Source organism: Vombatus ursinus, unplaced genomic scaffold, assembly GCF_900497805.2.
Source record: "Vombatus ursinus unplaced genomic scaffold, bare-nosed wombat genome assembly UNPS02014830.1, whole genome shotgun sequence".
NCBI lineage: Eukaryota > Metazoa > Chordata > Mammalia > Diprotodontia > Vombatidae > Vombatus > Vombatus ursinus.
In genome coordinates, this window is record NW_020954608.1 from 8,453,777 (window position 1) to 8,460,428 (window position 6,652).

The 6,652-nt window shown below is 42.6% G+C and overlaps 1 protein-coding gene across 5 annotated transcripts in view; it reads left to right on the forward strand.

Moving 5' to 3' along the window:
• Positions 1-2,355: 2,355 nt before the first annotated feature.
• Positions 2,356-6,652, forward strand: part of LAMB4 (laminin subunit beta 4) — a 155,658-nt gene continuing 151,361 nt past the window's right edge. For all 5 annotated transcript variants that reach the window (XM_027838868.1, XM_027838867.1, XM_027838872.1 and 2 more), the window contains exon 1: positions 2,356-2,777. The gene's annotated coding sequence lies outside the window, so the exon portion shown is untranslated. The remainder of the gene's footprint in view (positions 2,778-6,652) is intronic.

Below are 6,652 nucleotides of genomic sequence, written 5' to 3' on the forward strand. Positions count from 1 at the left end.
CTCTTTTAAATCCAAAATAACATTTTGGATGCCTGAGGCCATCTGCCACTGCCTCAGTTAAGAATTAATTCTTGGGGCAGCTACGTGGCACAGTGGATAGAGCATGTGTCCTGGAGTCAGGAAGACCTAAGTTCAAATCCAGTTTGAGACACTGGCTAGCTGTGTGACTCTGGGTAAATCATTTAACTTCTGTTTGCCTCGGTTTCCTCATCTATAAAATGGGAATAAAAACAGCACCTAGCTCCCAGGGTTGTTGTGAGGATCAAATTATATAGTATTTGTAAAGTGCTTAGCACAGAGCCTGGTACATTTGTTGCTATTCAGTCATTTCAGTTGTGTTGTGACCCCATTTGGGGTTTTCTTGGCAGAGATAATGAAGTGGTTTGCCATTTCCTTCTCCAATTCATTTTTATAGATGAGAAAATGAGGCAAACAGGGTCAAGTGACTTGCCCAGGGTCACACAGCTAGTAAGTGTCTGAGGCCAGATTTGAACTCATGAAGATGAGTCTTCCTGATATCAGGCCTGGCACTCTGTCAACTGCATCACCTAGCTACCTGCCTGGCACATAATGAGCAGTATATATGTGTTAGCATTTATTATTTTTCAACTTTATCAATTGTCTCTGTGAGTCCAAATATATCAAAGTCCAGATGACTAAGGTAAGCTGGTTCTTCTGATCATTAAATGGCTTTCCCCTTCCAGTGTTCACTAGAAAACTTTTGGGAGTTTCAGCAGGACAGTGACAGACAATGTCAGACTTCCTTGAAGGCCTTGAAGCAGTATGGACGCTGGATGACAACTTCTCAGATACAGAGAGAAGTCATTTTGAGTATGGGTTGGACAGGATAACTGCTGAAATCTCTTCCAACCCTTCTGTGAATCTGTGATTGGTGCACTTGGCAAACCAGCTGCTGAGGTGTAGCCTAGGGTAAGAAATGTGCCCAGAATGGAGCATGAATGGAAAGTTAATCCTATGTATAGAGTGATTAGTGGTGCAAGTAAACAGTAGAGGGTGTTTAGAGAGGGACGTGAAAGTGAGAGCTAAGAGCCTGTGAGTCAGTGCAAGTATTTGTGGGTGTTTTTTCAGGTATGAATCCTTAGGCAATTTGAGGTATATTTAGGGTGAAATCCCTGGATGTTTATGGGTGTTTGGGAGTGTGGTTCTACAAAGACTTTAGCTTATTCCTTAGGATGAACCTCAATTTATAAACCAAGAGGAAAGTGAAGATTGGGACAGGATGCAGAGGCATGCACCTCAGACCATGCATCTAGCTAGCAGGCTCGGGTGTGTGATTTATCCCAGTGCTAGTCCCTATGGAGATATTCTAGCCTCTGCATTTGCACCATCAACCCACATTCCTGAAATGGTGACTCCCTTGGCTCCGCCTTTCAGAATCCTTATCCACTTTGAAGACTGAGATCAAGTACTTTCCTGTGTGGAGAACCTTACCTGATTCCTTTAGTTTCTAAAGTCCTTTCCCTCCTCAAATAACCTTATCTGTGTACTGTGGATTTATCTTTACCTATGGACGGTTTGTTATTTCTCCCAATTAGATAGCAAACTTCTTGAGGACAAGTACTATTTCATGTTTTCCTTGATGTCCCCACTGCATAGGCACAGTGCTTTACACATGGAAGATATTGAATAAATGTTTGTTGAATTGAATGTGAGGACAGTGATGACGAACTGGCAAATTCAATATCTGAATGGCCCAGTCCTGAACCTGCAACGATGTTTATGCAGGAATAAGAAAGCATGGTGGGGGCATAAGAGGAAGAGAAGTGCATGGTTGGGGCACAGTTGATGCAGAAGCATGGGACCAGGATGTGAACGTTAGTGTGAGTGGGGCCATGCCAGTGTGCATGCCTGAAAGCAGAAGAGCACAGGATAAGATTAGGAAGAAGCTAAATGGTTCAGTGTGGTTGCCAACTCGAGTGTCTGAGGGCACTAATGAGAAACGAAGTAGGACAGGTAGGTTGGAATCAGATTTTGGAAGGACTTAAGAGTCTGAATAAGGAATTTGTAGTTTATCCCGAGGTTTATAAACAGGAAGCCAGCCAATGAAGGATTCTGAACATGAAAATGGCATCAATTAATCAATCAAGCAATTATTAAGTTACCACTACTGGGATGTGGGGCCACAAATACAAAGAAGGCAAAGATCTGCTCTTACAAGCTCACGTTCTAACCCGTTCTAACCCGCAGGACTACAGTACAAATTCACCAGCGTCATCTGAGGCTCAAGGTTTATTTGCATAAGTCTCTCCTCATTGGTCCTCTTTGAGAACTCAGGACCAACAACAATAGTCCTCATTGGTGGAGATGCATCAGTGAAGGCTCTGCCCTGTGCGAGGGGCGCAGTGGGCGACAGCTGAGAAGAGAGAGTCTGGGGAAGACCCTGGCTTCCCACCTGCTCCCGGATTCCGGATTCTCTTCAGGGAGAGGTCCTTACCTGAGGAAAGTGACTCTGGAAAGAAGCCAACATCTAGAACTGAAAGTCGAACCTTTTTCTATCCCCCGGCGTCCTATACGAGAGACTTCGAGGACCTAGAGGTCCTCAAGTGCGGCGGGCGCACTGGACCTAGAGGGCCAAATGTGGCTTTGGGGCCGCGAGTTCCCCACCCCCCCCCTGCAGCACTTGAGGACCTAGAGGGCCACATGTGGCTTGGGGTCCGCAGTTTCCCCACCCCTGCCCTAAGGGCTAAACAACCTCCCACAGGTGTGGAGCATTGAGGGATCAGTCTCCACCAAGAGGACATTCCTATGGCCATGAGGTGAGGCTTCTTTGAGATGGGGGTTACACAAGCACATAAAGAGGAAATTTAAAAAGAATGACTACCGGTGGTTAAATACGACGTAGTTTGGGAGGAGGGAAGGTGGGCAGATGCTAGTGGTTGAGGCAAACAGGAAAAGGCTTCACGTAGAGTAGTAATAGCTAACATTAACATAGCAAGCACCTACACTAAGGACTTTACAAATATTACTCATTTGATCCTTGAAATAACCCTGGGAGGTAGGTGCTATTATTATCCTCATTTTACAGATTAGGAAACTGAGGTTAAATAAACATGTACAGTGTCATACCGCTAGTAAGTGTCTGGGGCTGAATTTAAACTCAGGTATCCTTGACTCCAGGCCTGTTCATTGCACCACCAAGAAGGTAGTGTTTGAGTTCATTTTGACAGAGGTTTTTGTTTTTTGTTTTTGTTTTTTTTCTAAAGGCAATAGGAAGCCACAGAAATTTCTAGAATACGGGAATGAAGTGGTCAGACCTGTGCTTAAGGATTGTCATTATTTTAGTAGTTGTGTGAAAGGTGCACTAAAGGGAGGAAACTGTATGTAAGGACTTTTGCTTCAGAAGTTGTCTAGGGCAGTGGTCTCCAAGTTTTTTGATTATATAACCCGTAAGTAAAACTTTTTTTTGCACACACACACATACTGCATATATATGTGAATTTACTTATTCACAAGTTATGTACATGTGCTACTGCACTAATAATTATGGACATTATACAACTTTCATCAGAAAAAGTGGAAACTAAAAAGTGATGAGTTGATATTTGATCTTAGAGGCGATAGGGAGCCACTGGAGTTTAGTGTTAAAGTTTAGATGAAGGAGCTCAAGGAGCATCTGGTTAACAGGTACGGTGAATTTTTCCTTTAAGAAATGGAAGAATGGGGCAGCTGGGAGCCAAGATGGCAGAGAAAAGGGAGGGGCTTGCCTGAACTTTCCTCAAAACTCCCTCAAATAACTTTAAATAATGCCTCAAAACAAATTCTGGAATGGCAGAACCCACAAAAGGATGGGGTGAAACAGTTTTCCAGCCCAAGACAACTTAGAAGATCAGCAGGAAAGATCTGTTGCACCAGGGTGAGAGTGGAGCAAAGGCCTTGCCCCAGCAAATGCCTTTGGGGTGACTGAATCAGTGGCTGCAATGGTGGCTTCTGGAGCCTTCAGCCCACAGAAGTTAAGGGGGGGTTGGAAAACTGGTCAGAAGAAGATTACAGGGGTCATTTTGCTGGCATTGGAGGCATGACTCTTGCATTGTCCATACTCTGATTTGGATCCCAGGCCCAGAGTGAAGAGGAGCGCTAGCACACCAGAGCTTGTAGTTGCAATGGAGCAGGGACCCTGGTGGCAGTTTCCAGGGCTAAAAAGAGTACTTGTGGTCACTCACAGGCTAGGAGAGTAGTAAAAACACTTCTCTTTAGATCATACTATCTTGGAAGAACTGAAAACTTACAGGGCCCTAGAATTAACTGTGAAAACAGGCACAAAACAAAAACAAAGTGAACAGAGAAAAAGGAAAAGGACCCACATGTACAAAAACATTTGTAGCGGCTCCTTTTGTGGTGGCAAAAAGTTGAAAATTGAGAGAATGCGATCGACTGGGGAATGGCTAACCAAGTTTTGCTATGTAATTGTGATAGAATACTATTGTACTATAAGAAATGATGATCAGGATGCTCTTAGAAAAACCTGGAAAGACTTAAATGAAATAATGATAAGTGAAATGAGCAGAACCAGAGGAACGTTGTACATAGTAACAGCAATGTCGTATGATCATATATGAATGATTTAGCTATTCTCGGCAGTACAGTGATTCAAGACAATCCCAAAGGATTAACAATGAAAAATGCTATCAATTTCCAGAGAAGGAACTGTTGGAGACTGAATGCAGAGTGAAGCATTTTTTTAAACTTGATTTTTCATGGGGCTTTTTTTGGTCTGCGTTTTCTTTCACAACATGACTAACTTGGAAATATGTTCTGCATGACTGCACATGTATAACTACATCAAATTGCTTGCCTTCTCAATGAGGAGGGAAAGAAGGGAGCTTAAAAATGTTTAAAGCAAATGTTAAAAATTATTTTTACATGTAATTGGGAAAAAATAAAGTAATAATTAATTTTTTTTTAAAAAGGAAGAAATGGAAGTAGGGCTTCAGTATGAAAAAGAGAGAAGAGGGCCTCAACACTATAGAGATGAATCTTAACCTGAGAGGCACCCTAGGGTAGTGGACTGAAAGCCAGCCTCAAAGCCAGAAGGACCTGGATTCAACATCCAACCGGACAATAGTGACTGCATGACCTTGAGCAAGTTACTTAACTTTTTGGTGTCCTAGGCAACTCACTAAGATTATGTATTTCAGAGAAGGTGCCAACCTGCTTTGGAAGAAGGCGCCACCTCACCTGGGAGTTCCCTACATCAATGAAATCACAGCTCGAGTCTCTATCCCTTGGAAGCTTTAGAGGAAGCAGTTTGAGGGTAATAATGAAGTCAGAAGCCTGGGCTGAGATCTAAGGGAACAGCTGCTTGTCCTCAAAGGAATGATCAGTGAATCCAAAGACTCTGCCAGTTGAAAGATCATCCCAGGAAGCGTGGAGGAAGAAGAGATGAGTAGCATTGGTTGATAACTTCCTGCTGAAGAGAAGTGAGGAATCTAGAACCTGATAATGGGAGAGGGGAGATGGAGAGACGGAGAGAAGATATATATGTGTGTGTGTGTGTGTGTGTGTGTGTGTGTGTGTGTATGTATAAATATATACACATACGTACACATGTGCTGGTTTTTTGAACTTTGTAAGGACCTCCTAAGACTTGTCCAACAAGAAGAATATTATGCACTTCTGGTGATTTATATGGACAGTGATGGTAGTGCCAGGAGGACTCTAGAAGGGATGGGAAAGAGTGCAAAAGTTTGAGCAAGAAGATGGCACAGATGGTCAAAAGTGACTACATCTTAGAATTCATGATAGAAGAGGAGAGGAGAGCTTGGTATGGTCTGAGATACACCTTCGATTTAGGAAAAATAGATTTCACAGTTTCCAAGAAAAGATAGGTAGGATCACATGACCTAAACTCCTATAAGGGAAGTTAATTCAAGAAGGATTTACAATTACAAATAAATACAGATGGAATGTCATGTATAGGGCACAGTAAGAGAGTCAATTTGGCTAGAAAGTAGAGTGTGTCAAGTGTAATAATAAGCCTGGAAAGGGAGTCAGCCAGCTTGTTAAAGGTATACCAGAGGAGCTGTTATTTTATTTGTATTTACTTATTTGTGTACACATTGTTTTCCCCAAATGAATGTGAGTGGCTACTAGTCTGTTTTTCTCTTAGTGCCTCCACAATCCAGTATACTGCCTGTCAGTTTGCAGCTGCTTAATAGACATTATTGACTGTTGAGATTGCTTGGCCTCAAAACAAAACTGAGAATTGATTGGCAGATGTTAATAAGGGGGAAGATTTCAATTCAATATAAGGAAAAACATAACATTAGAGTTGACTTCTCCTCATCAGTTCTCTTCCCTTCCCCAAATGGAAAGGGCTGCCTCAGTAGTTAGTAAGTTCTTTCTCCCTCGAGGTTGCTAAGTGGTAACTCGTGGTAAAAGGGATTCCTGCTTTAAACCGGAATCAAATTTGGTAACCTGAGCCTTTTCTTATGCCTTTTCCACATGAATACATAGATAGATTCATAGATTTCAATAGCATGGGGATCTCCCTTCAACACCAACAGGTCTCAACCTATCCATGACTTAGCAGTTAAGTTCTAGGGAGGTTCCTGAGGTCCTCAAAGGCTCAGTGACTTGCCTAGGGACACACAGCTATTCCTTGTCCGAGAAAGGATTTGAAAAGCAGTGCAAT